This window comes from Acomys russatus, chromosome 1 (assembly GCF_903995435.1).
Source record: "Acomys russatus chromosome 1, mAcoRus1.1, whole genome shotgun sequence".
In the NCBI taxonomy this organism is placed as follows: Eukaryota; Metazoa; Chordata; class Mammalia; order Rodentia; family Muridae; genus Acomys; species Acomys russatus.
Window position 1 is genome coordinate 29,044,594 of NC_067137.1, and position 17,727 is coordinate 29,062,320.

At 40.8% G+C, this 17,727-nt stretch overlaps 1 protein-coding gene across 10 annotated transcripts in view; it reads left to right on the forward strand.

Annotated features, from left to right (window-relative positions):
- The first annotated feature begins 3,734 nt into the window (after positions 1 to 3,734).
- Pum2 (pumilio RNA binding family member 2) overlaps positions 3,735 to 17,727 on the forward strand; it is a 78,797-nt gene continuing 64,804 nt past the window's right edge. For 6 of the 10 annotated variants that reach the window (XM_051143270.1, XM_051143281.1, XM_051143300.1 and 3 more), the window contains exon 1: positions 3,735 to 3,870. The gene's annotated coding sequence lies outside the window, so the exon portion shown is untranslated. Of the gene's footprint in view, positions 3,871 to 11,665; positions 11,712 to 12,519; positions 12,669 to 17,727 lie in introns of all 10 variants that reach the window. The other 4 variants (XM_051143292.1, XM_051143273.1, XM_051143276.1 and 1 more) reach the window with 3 other exon arrangements.

Here is a 17,727-nt window from a genome sequence, read left to right on the forward strand (position 1 = left end):
GCTGGTTGAGGTGTCAATTACAATGTCCATCTTAACTGCCAAGCACACAAGATATTTATATTAGCTGAGGAATACATTCTTTCCTTGTAGGTAACTCTAAAGAGAAGCCAATTATAATCACAAGGGTTTAATGAGCATAGCAGATTGCAAAGCATATGTGAAGGCACAAAAGCAGGAAACTGCTCACTGTGCGCTGAGAGATGGAGTAAGGCAGAGTTAGTTCACTAAAGGGTTGGCCTTGACAGTTCTTCAGAACACAGAACCATTAGAACTCTGCTGGGTCCAATTAGTGTGGGAAACATTGCATTCTGTGTCTCTTACTTAGGAGGTTATAATGGCAATTTAAAATTTCAAGATCTTAAGTTTTCTTGCAGTAAAGAAACCTTTCCTGAGTTCAAGGCCAGCCTGCTCTACAAAGAGTCCAAGATGGCCAAGGCTACACAGAGAAACCCTATCCACACCACCACCACCACCAACAACAACAACCAAAAAAAAAAAAAAAAAAAAAAGGAAGAAAGAAACCTTTCCTCAAATAGAGAATAATTGAATAATTGATAGGCAGTTGCACCACCAAATGGAAAATGAGGGCTTGCTCTTCCAAAAACTATTAGGACTTTCTAGATGGTGACAAGAGCATTAAAGCAACTGCAGAGCCCTTCTAAGCGAGGTCTTGTTCCAATGCCTGGAATGCCTGTCCTGCTCCTGAGGATGTTGGGAGGATTAAAGGGCAACGAAGAGAAGGTATTTACATATTATAAACACCAAACAGATAGTAACTACAGTTTACAGATGGGTTGTGTTGCAGCAGAAATGCACTGGACCCAACCTCAGCAAGAAAGACAATGAGAAGCAGTGGTGGTGATGATGATAATGACGATGATTTCTCATACTCCAAGTACTTAGGCAGTCAGCAGCCACTTAAGCAAGTGGAAGACGAACTTCCACATGGAAGAGAAATACTGCTACAATTCCCTCAGCTCTACTCAAGCGATTCTCCATCTACATCCTGCAGCAAAACTGTCTCAAAACAGACTGCTAGTCGGGCAGTGTCTCTCCATCTCAATTCCATTTTCTAAGGAAGAGGCTCCAGTGGTTCCATCCATTTTCACCTAGGCTAAACAACCGTATATAATAAAGACTTCTGTTACCAGCCAGTGGAGAAGACGGGGTTCAATAATCTAGCTCTGTGTCCCAGTGTCCTCTACAGTTGGTAATTTGGAATGCACAAGGATGTGTTTTTACATAGACAAGTAAGAGTTATATACATTCCATAATCCTTTAATTTGGGGAACTTTTTTTCTCTTTTGGACAGGGTATCCTATGTAGTCCCAGTTGGCCTCAAATGTGAGACCGTTCTCTTTCAGCCTCCTGAGTGCTGAGAGTAAAGATGTGGCCAACATTCATGGCCTGGAACAACTATTAACGCCCACCAGGGCCAGGCGGGTGGAGTGGGGGAGGGAAACGGAGGGGGAGGGAGGGGGAGAGAGCACTTGAGAACTACTGCTGTAACAGACACTGAGACGCGATGCTTGAAGCATCTGCTTACCAAGAGTTGAGCTGAATTCGTATGATTGATGGCAGCAAGAGGAACGTATTGCATGCAGTGAGACCAGTGGTGGGAAGGCTGGTTACAAGCCAGCTATCTGTAAACGTGAGGCTTGTATTAGCGGAGGGATGAGAGGGAAGGAATTGCTTGCAGAAATATTTGGGAAGTTAAAAGCGTGCAAGGCTTGGCAATGTACCTATGTGGGGAGTGGGAGAAAGGGGGAAAACAAAAGCGATTCAGACAAGTTATTTGGAAATGAACTGGCGATGAAATTGCTAACTGTGGAGACAAAGTAAGGGTTGGGGAAAGGACCCAGATATGACGTAGGTTCTTCCTTAGCATGCTTGGTGACAAAAATGATATTCAAGTGGAAGCCTGGAACTTGGGCAAGAGGTAAAGACTTGATACGGAGGGGAGGGTTATAGGTTCTCGACATGTTTCCAGGTTGGAATGTAAAACCCCAGGGCAAGAGGTGGGGTTGGGGGCCTGGGGGAGATGGCTCAGTTGGCCAGTGCGTGCTGCACAACATCCGGATGCGAGTTTGAGTTCCAGAACCTGTGTAAAAAGCAGGGGATTGTGACAACGATCGGTAATCACAGCGGCAGGCAGGCAGGCAGGATTCTTGCGACTCCACTGGCCAGGCAGCCTGGTCAAATCGGTGAGCTCCAAGCCCAGTGAGACTGTCACAACAAGAATAACAACATAGACAGTGGCTGAGAAAGACACCCAGTGACATCCTCTGGCCTCTGTGTGCCATGCGCACACGTGTGCTCCTGCATATAGATATTGAAAAAGGTGGGGTTAAGTTTAAGGGCTCTGCTTCATGAATCATTATTACTATGGGAATGGATGTTATCTTGACAGTGGGTTTTTATGAAAGCAAGCTCAGCCCCCCCCCCCCCACTCCTGTCCTCTTATCCTTTTACATTTCACCGTGGGATTACACAGCACCAAGGATCTTGCCTGAGAGTGACAGCTTTTAACACTGGACTTCCTGGTCTCCAGGAGTAAATTTCTTTTCTTTATAAATGACCCTATTTTCCTGTTCTGTCAAAGCAACACAACACTAAGATAAATTTTAACATCAATTCGCTTTTATAATAACGAAAACCCAAAGAGTGCTTGTGTTTAACTAGTAGACGTCATGTGAACAACACAGCCGGTGGCCTGGTGGAGCTCACAGCTGCCTAGGGAAGGCAGCAACACAGGGCAATTACAAGGCCCTGGATAGTTATGAAGTACAGAATTGTGAAAACCAGGAGGTAAGCCATCAGGAACTGGTCCCTGGTGCTCTCCAAGAGAGCTGTGATGGGGAGTGGTTCCAATGACTGCTTTGGAGTCATTGCTATTCTCTGCAGATTTCAGGGAAGCCAGTGCGTCATCAGGGCAGGTCAAGTCTGTAACTGGTAACAAAAAAACATTTAGACTGACACATGGGGCAAGTTAGTTTCCTTTGTGCTTAGCCAGTACTGGCTCTCATCATTTGCAAGAGTTGGCAACACTTGCCTACTGAACAGTCACTAGAACTAGACAGTACAGAGACACTTACAGGGTGCAATTTATCATCCTGAAATCTCTAAGATCTGGATAAAAAGGGACATAAACGTTGACCGTTAGGGGCTTGTATTAAGGCCTAGCTCCTATAGGTGCCCAAGTTTGGGGTAGTGGGCAGCAGGGCTTTCACAGGCAGTTTGGGGAGAACAATGAGATATCTGGGGGGAAGAGGTGGGGGGGGGATGAATAAATTCAGCCTGGTACAGAGTCGGGGGTTTGCAGCACCATACGAGGGGCGAGGACGGGCCTGGGAGTAGAGCTGCACAGGTCGAGCGCGAAGCCTAGCCCTGAACCCACAAGGTAAAGCCAGGGGTTGTGCACGCCTGATGGCCGCCGCACGCGCCAGAAGAGCGCCGCGACAGCGCGCACGCGCAAGCCTCGGTCGGGCCCCCGGCACCCGTCGCGCGGGAGAGAGAAGCTACGCACTTCACTGAGGAGCGTCGCGTCTGGGTGAGCGCTTACCCACCCCCCTCTTTTTTTTCTCCCGCAGTGCTTTGCGCGCGGCCGGTGGGCGGGGGAGGGAGGGGAGGGGAGGCGGCGGTGGCAGCCATGTTGTTGTGAGTCTCTGTGCCTCACCCTCGGTACTTCGGTGGTTCGGAGGAGGAGGGGGGAGGAGAAGAAGGAGGTGGGGTGGGGGGGAGGGAGGTAGGAGGAGAAAGAAGACGTCGCCGCCACCGGAGGCGGAGGGGGAGGACGGACGGCCGAGAGCGTCGCCGCCGGTGCCCAACGGTCGGTGTCCCCGGCTGAGGCAGCGCGGCCGCAGCAGCCCTGTAAGTCTGTCCGCGCTCGCTCCGTCTCGTCCGTGGGCGCCGCGGGGGCGGGCTCCGGGCTTTGTGTGTCGGCCTCCACGGGAGCAGGCCTCGGGCGGGAACAGGCCCGGGACCTGGGCAGCTTTCGCGGCTGGCTGCGGCCTGGGCCCCGCTCGCACAATGCCGGGGGAGGGGAGCCGGAAGGGGGTGTGCGCCGGCGGGGGAGGGGGGCGCAGCTCGCCGCTTTCCGGCTTACTTCCCGCGCCCGGGCTGGCTCGGCTGGACCCGCGGTCCCCGGCTTTAGTGACCCCGCAGGCAGCCCTTTGGGTCCCTGCAGTCTGGAAGAAGCACAGGGGGATGCAGAGAAGCGTGCGAGTTGGAAGTGGGTGAAGCGGAAGGAGTGGTTTGATGAGAACGAGTGTGGGTGGGTGGGTGGTGGAGGGGGGGGGGTCGGGGTCGGTGCGAACGTGGGGGGGGGGGGGCGGTTAGGTTGTCCTCGAGGCCTGCGAATGTCCAGGGAAAACCTTGGCAGACGGATGTAGATGTGAAAGAAAACAGGGACTGGAATTCGACCTGTTCAGGTGCCTTTGTATAAAGAACGTGGTGTTTTTGTTAGAACGTCTTTTCGATACGTCGCAGATCGTGTAACTTTAAAGCCGAGGGCGAAGCCAGCGACTTCAGATATTTGAACCATATAGTTTTGCATGTGAATACAGTCAGATTTGGGGGGTGGAAATAAACTGTGCTCAAACACGTGTAAAGTTGATGCTTTCCCCAAGACTACAACTTTAGAAACCCCGTGTTTTTAACTCAGCCACTTACTCAGTAACACATTTGAACTTTTGGGGACGGGAATAGATTCCGGACATTTTATATACAAGAAGACATGCTGTGACCGTTTTTTTCTTTCAGATTTTAAAGAAATCCTGGAGGCAGAGGTTTTCTGTGAGGATTTTAGGGGAAATGCTTTTAAATGCTTAAAAGGTGCAGGGCTTGGAAGCGTTACAGTGTGTCACGAAAGCAGTTTTAAGGAGATACCTTGGCGTGCTTAAAGCTTGCGCACCGCTTAGATTCGTGATTCCTCCTCATCATGTGACTGGGTGAATTGGAGGATGGTTTAGGAAATTCTGGCAAGGAATCCGGTTAAAAACACGAAGATGGATATTTTAAATTGGTTAATAATCCTCGGTTGCTAGTCTAATATTCTGCTTTTTATAAATGATTTACGTCATGTGAACAAATAATTGATGGCATGTTCTTTATTGTAAGAATGTCTTTAAAATTCATTTTGGGGTAAATTAAGTTCTATGGGGTTGTCTTTGGTGATTTGGATAGAGCACAGCGTTTCGGCAGGAAGCCGTTACAGTAACTTTTGTATTTCAGAAACTTTCTACAATAATCGGGTTTTTTGTTTTTATTTTTCTTATTTTGTGTACCAATCTAGCCAATTTACCATAAGTGGAACACTTTTAAGCATTTTTATACAATCTAAGCTGTTTGGTTACTTAATAAAATTTTCTTTGTCTTGAGTCTAAACTTCCCTTTAAGTGGTTGAGTATTTAGTAAGATTTTAAAGTAACCTTTTCTTAAAAATTACATTTGTATGTAACTTTCCCTATGGCTGTGGCATGTGTATGGAGGTCAGAGGACGAATTGTGGGTGTCAGTTCTCTCCTCCCATGTGGTTCTTGGGGATGAAACTCAGGTTGGGCTGTAGGCGAGCCACTACTTTTCTTGCCTGCGCAAGATTTAAAATTTAGCTTAACACGGGTACAAAAACGTGGATTTTCTTTCCTACTCTTGTAATATTAAGAGCTAATTTGTCTTTTAACTATGTATTTATTCAAGTTATCCAAAGTACTAAGGAATTTAGGCCTGGTGTGATATCCAAAACCAATCTTCTCAGCTACCAATACTGCCTGTGTGTGTGTGTGTGGGTGTTTGTGCTTGTGTATACAGTAGCGGGGTTGGAACTTAGGACTTAGAACTTTGTGCATACTAAGGTGAGTACTCTACCACCCAGGTGTATACCCTGCCTCCTTTTTATGTATGCTGATCATAGTAATTTGAAATGGAAGTTGGTTCATGTCTCCTGTACTCAACATCTTCATTGCTCCTAATTTAGAATTTCATTGGGTTTCTAAAACAGGGAAAAATTTAGGATTTTTCATATTTGTAAAAAACCTGTATTTGAATACTCAAATCTGGCATGGCTTTGTATAACTTACATTCATTCACAGCTTGAGATCATTTTACTAACAGGCTAATAAAAAGATTGCACTTGTAGGTAGGTAAATTGGCTTGTGACATTAAATAGATTTTTGTTGTTTTGTTTTTTGAGGTGGTTTCTCTGTGTAGCCTTGGCTGTCTTGGAACTCCCTCTGTAAACTAGGCAGGCCTCTGCTTCCCAAGTGCTGGGATTAAAAGCATGGCCACCGCTGACCAACTTAAAAGGTTTCTTATTTCATGTTAAGAAGACATGAAAACTGACTTGTTTGTCTGTTAGGTGAATTCTAAGAGGGAATTAAAAACTATGCTGAATCCCTCCTCCCTTTTCCTGGGAGAGTGCCCCCTGCAAAAATGTGTTCTACCTCATGAGACCAACTAGAATAGACAGCTTCTTTTTGTAGGAGAGGATAGTAGTTGCCTAGTGCTGCCTATGACTGTGTTAGGCTAAATGAATTAGGCATGGTACTGGAGAACCAGCCCCTGTTGGACAAAGTCTAAACTAGGCTTTTCAGTGTTGCTTTTTGTAATAAAGATTTTTGGATCACCCTCAGTCTGACTTGACTCTCAGTTCAGTAGGTTCTGAATTCTGATGCAGTAGAAAAATGTTTGTTCAAACTGAAATGTTCTTTTTTGGTTTTGCTTTTTGAGACAGGGTCTCTCTGTGTAGCCTTCTGAAACTCAGATTCATGTGCCTCTGCCTCCCGAGTGCTGGGATCAAGGCCTGTGCCATCATTGCTGCTGCAGCCGCCTCCACTATCACCTAGCTGCCAACTGTAATGTTCTGATGGTGATGTTTACATTGACAAGTCAATTTTTTTTTTAATTACTGCTTTTGTGGTTGAAATGTGAACTTAGAGGTATTTTCAAACTTTTCCAGTGCATGAAACACTATAGAATTATTATATGGTACATGCATAATGATTTTAATATTTCAGGAAATAGTATATTTAGATATGAGGTAGTATTTTTCATTTCACTAATTCAAGAGATTGAACTTACTTATAAATGAGAATTTAGGATTTGCCTAGTGAGCAAGAGATTTTAATGGAACTAAATTTAATGAAACTTTATTGACTTTACTGAGTAGTTTTGACTCTTGCCTTTTTTTAAAAATCTAAGATGAAGTGGCTTAAGAAATTAAAAGTGATTGTCTATTCAAGCTTGTTGGCGAAAGGATGGCTTCTTTAGTTTGCTCAGTCTTGCAGGTTTAGCTACTGTAGTCTTAATCCATTTTCAAGCTACATGCCACTTGTTTTCACTTTTCTTTTTTTTCTTTTGTGGAGGGATAAAAGACTTTAGAGTACTCAGAAACATCCAGATGTGCCCACCTGATGTGCATGTCACACTGGCTTCTGGCTGCAGAAAATAATTTCAAATGTGAAAAAGGTGTCATTATGTTTTAATTGACTGCAAGTGGGACAGGAAGAAACAAGATCATTATCACCTACTTTTTGGCAAAGTCTGCTTGGGCTCTATGCTGATCCCCCCAAATTTGTTTCCTAAGTACTTGACTATACCCTACAAGACCATTTACTCAGAACTTCGTGTCAGGCCCATCAGCTGTGCACGGTCAATAATAACTGTGGATGCAGCTCAACATAAAAACCTAAACTGGGCTGGACGTGGTAGGGAATGCCTGTTATCCCTGCACTCTGGGAGGCAGAAACAGGTGTATCTCTGTAAGTTCAAGGACAGCCAAGGCTACACAAGGCTACCCTGTCTCAAAAAAACAAAAACAAACAAAAAAACTAAACTCAAAACATGATGAAATACTTTTCAAAAATTAGTTTGTGTGGTTCTCAAGTGTGAACTTCATAGATGACAATGTTGTGTCACAGTGTCCAAAGGTTGGATGCCCCTGGAAGGAATAAAACCTGTAACTGACTGTCAACAAATATATAATGTGGGATTAGAGAAATAGGAAAGTATTGTTTATGTATAGTTCTTTTTTAAAAAGTATCTAGTAAGTCTGGGACCTTGGCTGAACGTCGATCTTTGTGATTTTTGTTGTGGTAGTTGACTTGCCAAGAGTAGCACGTTCTTTGTGTGTGTTAGAATGTTTGCGCGCAGATGTTAAATATGCCACATTGAATGTGTGGAGATCAAAGGATAATATTGGGTGTGGGTCCTTACATTCCACCTTGTTGGGAATGGGATCTCTTGTATTACATACACCAGGTTTTCTGGAACTTCAGGAGTTTCTCATGTTTCCATCGCTCAGCTACCTAAGGACCACTGGGGATCTGAACTCAGGCTCTCACTCTTAAGTGCATTACTCACTGAGATGTCTCCTTATCCCTTTGACACCATTTCCAGAAGACTTGCTAGGGATAAGTGAGTCTAAAGTAAAATGCAGTTGGTTTTAGTCAGACAATACAGGTAAATGAAAAATAGAGGCAGGGTGAATATATAACAGGCTGTCAAAATTGTAAAAGGAAACAGTAGACAATTACATGATTTTTGTTAAATACCAAAAAAGTGAAACGCACCAGGTGGTGGTAGTGCATACCTTTAATCCTGGCACTTGGGGGAGAGAGACAGGCAGATCTGATCTACAGAACAAGTTCCAGGACAGCCAGAACTTTGCAGATAAACCCTGTTTCGGAAAAAAAAAAAAAACAAACCCCAAATTAAATATAGGTAAGAGCTACTTGCACTTCTCCATACTATTTTTCTCCCCTTGAGACAGAGTTTCTCTGTGTAGCCTTGGCTGTCCTGGACTCATTTTGTAGAGCAGGCTGGCCTCCAACTCACAGTGATCCACCTGCTTCTGCCTCCCCAAGTGCTGGCATTATAGGTGTGTAAAACTGCCTCTTGCTTTTCCATACTATTTTATCTGTACTTCTGGAATTAAATACAGGATATTTCTGTAGTAAAATCTGAGTCTTTATTTCTAGTTCTGCATAAAGTTCTGAAGTTCAACAATGGGTCTAGCTTTTTCCTACAGATATTTTCTTGGATTTTTGAGGAGGGGGTAGGTGGGGTGCGGAATAAGGTAAGGGTAGGATCTTACGTAGCCTAGGTTGGTGTGGAAAACCCCTGAGAGTATAACCTTGAATTTAAGATCCTCTTGCATCTAAGAAGTGCTGGGATTACAGGTGAGCCTTTGTGCCTAGCTTGGACCTTTTGATTGAAGAATAATTATAATTGGTTTTCAAAAAAAATGGAGAGAAGGCCAGGTGGTGGTGGTGCATGCCTTGGGAGAGAGAGGCAGGTGGATCTCTGAATTTGAGGCCAGCCTGGTCTATAGAATAGTCTCAGGATAGCCAGGGCTACATGGAGAAACCCTGTCTTGAGAAACCATAGCGAGAGCTTTAATTTGTAAATTCTGTGGCTTCAATACCAGTTTTAAAAAAAGAAAGCTCTTGCTAAAAATTGTCAGTTTTAAATCAGAATTATTGTTGAGAAAATATTCATTAAACATTGAAGAATAAAGTATATTTCATTAAGTATACTATCAAAAGCACACTTACTTGAAGATCATAGGTTGGTCTTGAACTACACTGTCTTTAGATGTGTTATCAATGATTCTTGTTCTTAAGGAATTTATAGTATAGAGAAAGGGTTAGCTTGGGATTTTTGTGCAGTATGCTGTCATAGACGTGATACTAGAAAGGTTGCTGTGGACTCTGGGGTCAGAAAAAGTCTTAAAAGAGTTAGTTAGGGCCAGTGAGATGACTCAGTGAGTGAAGATGTTTTTCATGCAAGCCTAAGCATGAAAAGGTGGGAGGAGAGAGCTGACTGCCAGGTGGTTCTCAGATCTTCTCATGAGTCTTGTGGTACAGGCACCTCCACACACTCATGTCATGTACACATATCCAATAATGATATAAAGATTTAGAGTCATTAATGTAGCCAAGAGATAGATGAAATGTTATTGTCAGGATTCACATGGTGACTGTACGGAGAGAAGTGGCACCTGGAGCTCACCATAATGGAGCCATCTAATTTGGTTGTTCACTTAGACCAGGGCCATCCAGGATTGTAGTTTTAGGAAGATTTAAACTAAGTATCATCCTGGAACTATTCTAAAATTGTTATGGAATTGCTTCCCTTGGGTTAGATGTGGTTCTTAGATATATAACCTGTCCTTAAGGGACTGACTAGGAAAAATATTACTGGAATTTCATTGAAGACACTACTGGTTATAGTTCTGTCCCTTCTCTAAGAAATATTCCTTTAAACAGTAATGCTAGGAGATAGAGTTGCCTCGGAAATAGGTATATTTCTTTTGTTCATGTTATTTTCCAAATGTTTTTTAAAAATCAGTAAACCAATTGTACTGGCTGGCTTTGTTTGTCAACTTGACACAAACTAGAGTCATCTCAGAGAAAGGAGCCTTGGTTGAGGAAATGACTCTATGAGATCCAACTGATAATTAAGAAACGAGAACATTTTCTCAATTAGTGATCACTGGAGGAAGGCCCAGCCTATAATGGGCTCTGGACTGGTAGTTCTGGGTTCTAGAAGAAGGCAAGCTGAACAAGCCAGTAAGCAGCACTTCTCCGTGGCCTCTGCATTAGTCCCTGCCTCCATGTTCCTGCCCTGTTGAGTTCCTGTCCTGTCTTCCTCCAATGGTGTACTATGATCTGGAAGTGTAAGCCAAATAAACTCTTTTCCTCCCCAACTTTCTTTTTTCTTTATAACTTTATGTATTCTCATGCATGAGTGTTCTGTCTGCATGTACACCTGCATGCCAGAAGAGGGCATCAGACCCCTGTATAGATGATCTTGAGACACCATGTGGTTTCTGGGAATTGAACTCAGGATCTCTGGAAGAGCAGCCAGTGCTCTTAACCACTAAGCCATCTCACACTCCCCACTCTTATTACTTGCTTTTTGGTCATAGTCAAAACCCGTCTAATCTGAATATTGCAGTTAAGCAAGAAAAGACTGACCAAAGCCATAAAAGTATATGCATTAGAATGAAAAATAAGTATTAAAAAATAAGTTTATTTTATGTGTACTGGTATTTTGCTTGCATGTATGTCTGTGTGAAGGTGTCAGATCTTGGAGTTACAATTGTGAACTGCCATGTGGGTGCTGGGAATTGAAAATTGAACCTGGGTCCTCTGTAAGAGCAGTGCTCTTAACCACTGAGCCATATCTCTAGCCCCATAAGTAATTTTTTTTTTTTTTTTTTTTTTTTTTTTTTTGCTAAACAGCACATTTTGGAAATACTTTCTCTCCTTATATTTCATGCAGACATATTTGAGCTCTTCCTCAAGAATAAAGATGGGGAAGCAAAGAGGAGAAATTCTTACAATGGGGCTAGTATTTATAGCTAAGTTTCTGTATGCAGTGAGATGTAGTTTATCACATCATAAACTAGAATACATCAGATGATGATATGACATTCCTTGGGCCAAATGGAAAGGTGCCCACTGTTAGCTCAAAACTAGTATCTACCAGTAAATCCTCTCACATTCCAAATTTGACTTAGCATAGAGGTCCTTTTCTTACCCTAAATGGTATGTTCAAACTGCCATGTTTTAACCTCTTCTGGCTATTTAGAAGGTAACTGAAATTAGTGTAGTGGTGTCGTTGTTCTTCATGGTAGGTAACTGAAATTGGGCTTTTTCTTCCAGGGTCATCTGAGAAATTGTTGGAACCTTGAGGCATTTCAGTTGTCAGGTAATGGAGCTCCTAGCAAACTACAGCCAAAGTTTGAGGATTACTCTGTTTTCTTGGCATGGGGAAAGGAATGGCTACAGGAGCAGGCAGCTGCCACGTCTCACTGTGTCTGTGTTCAGGAAGCTTTAGTTGTATTTTGGATAATGAAAGGTGTTCATACCTAAAGTATTTTACTATAATTTTCTAAAAATTTCACTTAACTCTGTGTGTGTGTGTGTGTGTGTGTGTGTGTGTGTGTGTGTGTGTGTGTCTCACATGTAACTTGAGTAAGATTTTTCTTTCTTTCTACATTGTGGGTCCTGGGTGTGGAATTCTGGTTATTAGGCTTTACAGTAAACAGAAATTTAGAATTTATTTACTAGTATTATTACTAGTCTTACTGTTCAATATCTGCTTTGGGTTTTTTTCTAAATTAAAATTGTATTATTTTCTATGATAGTCCTAGCATTTTCTGTTTAAGAACATAGGCTGAATTTTATTTAAGTTGTGCTGAAAAATCTTTTACCACAAACCCTCTTTTATACTATTTCATAGACCACACAGTAAACAGTTTAAAGTTTTTAACTGTTAAAAAGTGTGGTGTTTTTTTGTTTTGTTTTGTTTTGTTTTCCTGTTTTTCGAGACAGAGTTTCTCTCCATAGTCTTGGCTCTCCTGGACTCACTTTGTAGACCAGGCTGGCCTTGAGCTTACAGAGATCCACCTGCCTCTGCCTCCCAGATGCTGGAATTACAGACAAGTGCCACCAGACCTGGCCTTCTTACAGTAGGAGTCTTTTTTTTTCCCAAAGATTTATTTATTATTATACAGTGTTCTGCCCAACACCTACACACTAGAAGAGGGCACCAGATCTCTGTGATGGTTGTGAGCCACCATGTGGTTGCTGAGATTGAACTCAGGATCTTTGAAGGAACAGACAGTGCTCTTAACTTCTGAACCATCTTTCCAGCCCCTAAAAGGTATTATTAAGTTACCAACCATTATAAAGTTAAATCATTATTTTATATTGTTGAAATTCATTGTCCAGATAGCTTGGGTGAATTGATAAACTTTAAGTTCAGCTTTACTTAAGTTTTTATTTCTTTCTTTCATATATGTATATATGTACGTATATGTATACAGTTTATTAAAGGAACTAATCTGATTCTCCATGTATTGCAAAGCAAATACAAATTTCTGAGGCACCTATATTCTATTCTGATGCAAAGAAGATGAGAATGGCAGATTATAAGTCAGGCAAGATAAGCAAGATGATCAAAAGCCCATATACCTCAGTTCAAATATCAGAATTATATGCAGTCCTTATGATATTATTAGATTTTTCTGAATATCTTGTAGTTACTGACTCTTTTTTTTATTAATTTATTCATATTACAACTCAATCGTTATCCCATCACTTTTTATCCTCCTGTTTCTCCCTCCCGCTTTCACCCTAAAGTTCTTTATTTCAAAGAAGAGAACAAGTAAGTAATCTTGTTGAGCCTGGTGGTAATGTATGGCTGTCAGCCTGTCACTTTGAAAGGGGAGGTAGGAAGAATCAGTATCATTCTTTTTTGGTTTTTCAAGACAGCATTTCTCTGTGTAGCCTTGGCTGTCCTGGACTCAAGTTGTAGACCAGGCTGTCCTTGAACTCAGCAATCTGCCTGCCTCTGCCTCCTGAGTGCTAGGATTAAAGGCTTGTGCCACCACGCCCAGCTGATCAGCATCCTGTGTTTCATGAATCCTTGTTTCATTCCCTCCGCCCTTAAAGATGCACATTGAAAATTTTGAAGAGAAAATATTTTTAAAGATTTGTTATATATAATATTTTGCCTACATGTACGCCTGCATGCCAGAAGAGGGCACTAGATCTCACAGATGATTGTGAGCCACCATGTGGTTGCTGGGAATTAAACGCAGGACTTTTGGAATATCTTTCTTGATATAAGATGTTTTATTAGTATATATAACTAATTTTATTTTTTTTCATATAACTAATTTTAATAACATTTTTAGTACGTGGCCTTTTGTTATAATTAAGCTGTTTTTTTCTGTTGTTGAGCTTGGCTTGTTTAGTTAAGCACTGTTGGGTAAATACGGTTAAATAGTTCTGTTCTGTCAATGCTGCTGTGTGTGTGAGGAAAATTCCCAGAAGAGAAACTTTTAGGTCTGAGGGTTTTATATTGATTTTTAAGCAGACAAAAAGCATTCATTGAGGTAGGGCATTAATACTCTAGAGAGCACTTTTTGTTTCAATTTTGTATATCCATATATTCTAAATCTTTTGATTTGGGTTCTTATTATACTATATTGATGATAAAATAACTTTAGTTGGAAACTTAGGCTATTTGATTCAGTCTTGAAGGATTTGCACATAGAGATAGAGCTGGTAAGAAGCTGTCCAGGTGACCTGTATACTGTAAGCTAAAGGAAAATAAGGACAGAGATCTTTTTAAAAGAGTCGCATAGTTACCAACTTTGTTAGCATTCCATAACAGTTCCAAATAAATGAAACAATTTAAAGGAGGAAAGATTTATTTAGTTTCAGAGGTTTTATTTCATGATGGGTTGGTTCTGTGTTGCTGGGCCTGTGGAGATGGCAGTCACTTCATGGTAGAGTAAAGCCATCGAACTGGCAAGCAGAATGAAGAGGGAAGGGGCAGGAGAAGTAAATCTTCAAAAGGCACTTTTGAGCCACTTGGTCCTCTTGTTACAGTCCATACTCATGTTCTCATCGGCTCCTAATAATTGGGTCAAATCATGATTCTTATCAGTGTACTAATCAATTTATGAAGTCAGAGGCTTTATAATCCACTTTCTGGAAGATCCACAGCTGAACACTGCCTTAAGAACTGAACCTTCAGTATGTGGACATAAGGTTATTATGTAAATCAAATACTGATTTCCCTACCACCAATATCTGATAATCTCCTGTTTCAGTGTTGTGTAAACACTACTCCCCAACTGTCCCTTGATAGGCTAGTAAAGCAGCTTACAGCCAATCATTGAGCAGGGGAGAAAATAGGGTTAGACTTCCTGCCAGCCAGGGGAGGAGCAGTTAGAGGAGGAAAGCAGAGGTCCAGGAGACATCAAAAGAGAGGTGTGGAGCAGGAAAGCTACAAAGTACAAGTATTTCTGGGATGTACTCTGAGAGGAAACCAAATTATCTGAGAGGATTAAGAGTACAGTAACAACTCAATTCTTATGCTGTGAAGCTTCTTAATATAATAGTTTTGATTATTTGTGTGATAGCCAGGTGAAGAGAAAAACTGACAAGCAAACAGTTTTGTAAAAATATTAGTATATGAGCTGTTTGAGGGTGAACTTGGTATTAAAATGGTAATATTGCTTCAGTGATAGTTTGCTTTGTTTTTATGGAAAAGTCATGAGGCTTTTGGGGTCTTATTTATTTTGACTCTCTGCAATTTAATTTCCTTGTCTATTAACATATAATGTTAAAGTTTAGTGAATTAGTCTGTTAATATGGTGCAATTTCCTAATTTGTAGGAATATAATTCCCATTTCATTGGATTGTATTCACCTAGACTTAGAGTGATCTTTAACATAAACTTGAGTGAGAGATTTCATTGACTACTCTTTTGGGCGGAAAGCTGATTAAAACTTAGACCAAAATAGTTTGTACTCATAAGGGGGACATTTTTCATATACTAGTCAAAATTGATTGAGGAAATTTTTTTTCCCACTGATAGAATAAATTTAATAATATAGGCAATATAAATGAAGTACAATTCCAATATAAAATGCAGATTAGTATTACAATTTTGAATGAAAAAATCATAAGCGTTAACATGAATTAGGATGGATTTTTCATGAAATTCAATGATAATATTTATAATAATATTAACCACAACTCATACAACAGTTTGCTCTGTCTGACACTTCTAAACTTTACATACCGACATGCATACACAAACTCATGTAAATTTACTGGCTTTGAACCATTTTGATTCCTCTGAAAAATATGTAATAATAACTATTTGACCACTTATAGAAGAATTCTTATTGGTTAAAGCACATTATAGTCGAGACTAACTAGGAACTCCATATTTCCCCCTAGAAGTCATGTGGCAGAAGCATACATCTTGGGATTTATGTATTTGTTAGTATACAAGGGTGTTACATAGTCATAAAAAGCTTGTAAGTCCAGACAATGGTTTTTGTTATTTGGTTTTATTGGAAATGAACAGTCAGAGTCTGGCTAAAGTTTGAAAACCCTCTGTGGCGACTAATGTGAACTGATAGATCCATTTGTGTTTCAAAATGGTCATGCATAAGACTACATTTGGGGAAGAGTGTGCCAAGGTCTCTTGTAGCAGCATGTAGTTGGTATGCATTTGCTGATAGGCCACAGGAGGTCAAGGATAAGATTCCTTCTTAGAATTAGTGTCTCAGTCCACCAATTCAAATGTCTGGCTCAACCTTCCTTAGGCACTATGAGTTTAGTATTTACATAACTAAGAAGCAGTTTTATCTAAGATAATAAACACTCGCTTGAGTTTTGCTGTTTGAGGCTACTTTTATTTCTTAAGATTTGGCATATAAAAAAAAAAACTTATTAGTATTTGTGCTCTGATGTCACTTGCAGGCTAATTGCTCATTTATATGCTACTTCTTGGATTTTCAGCTAAAATTCTCCTAATAGTTACAATGTCAGAATAAAATAAGTTTTAAATGAGATAGACTTTTAAATGAAAATCAATAGTGCATTTTCCCCTAAAACAAAATGGCTTTTGGAAGTACTGTAGGCTATATTTCTAAAGGTAAATATTATTATTTTTTTAATTAACATTTTTATTGATTCTTTGTGACTTTCACATCATGCACTACCCAATTCCATTCATCTCCTCATCCGTTTGTATCCACCCTCCATTACAACCTTGATTGAGGAAATTTTTAAGTGGACTTAACTTTGAGAAGTCTTTGCAAGCTGCAGCTTATAAGTATTCTGTTTAAGAAAAAGATTGCCCACTTTTATTTCTTTTTTTTTTTAAGATTTATTTATTATGAATACAGTATTGTGCCTGCATATGTACCAGCAAGCCAGAAGAGATCACATTATAAATGATTGTGAGCCACCATGTGGTTGCTGGGAATTAAACTCGGGTCCTCTAGAAGAACAGACAGTGCTCTTAACCACTGAACCATCTCTCCAGCCCCAATGCTGTTCTCTGGGTGTATGTATGAGCTTGGCGTACTCACACACTATGAGTGGCACCAGAGACCAACATTTAGCGAGTGTCTTCCTCTTGCCCTCAACCTTATTTTTTGCACTAGCTAGCTGGCTGGTGCCAGGAATCATCCTGTCTTTGCCTGCCCAGCACTGAGATTACAGGGTTTCTGGGAATCCATATTCATATCCTCATACTTGGGTAGCAAGCACTGTCTCAACATCTCCCCAGCTCATTTATATGTTCATTTTAAATACTTACTGCTTCATGTAGTTTCTGATTACATGAATTTCATTAAGTTTTGTTTTCTTTTTTTATTTTATGCAATTTTTATTTTACCCCGTCCTTTTTTTTTTTCATTTAAAACAATTTTTAAAAATTTTTGTACATACACATTTATATTACACATATATACAATAGATTACCTATGGCAAGAAGAACCGTGACACAATCAGGAATTATATAAATGTTATATTCTTAGTGTTTTGGCTATTTGTATTTGACAGTCTTGAAGACGACATCTTTCCTATCTTGGTGCATCTAAATTTCTGAATGTAAATCATTCTCCATCACATACTGTCATTATCAACTTAGAACACCTATCTAGACCTAAATCATGGTCATGTCAGTTGCTAGTCTACTTTTATCACAAGAATATACATCTTAGGTACAGCAGATAGATATGACTATAGAAAGGTCTTCAAAAACCCCAGAGACATACTGAGTATGGCATTTTAAAATGTTTTTATTACTTTAAAGAATCATTGACAATGAGACAGGTTAACTCCTGGCAACACCCAGCCTACCTCAAAGAAGATGATAAGCATCAAAGAACCTCCTTATGGAGATG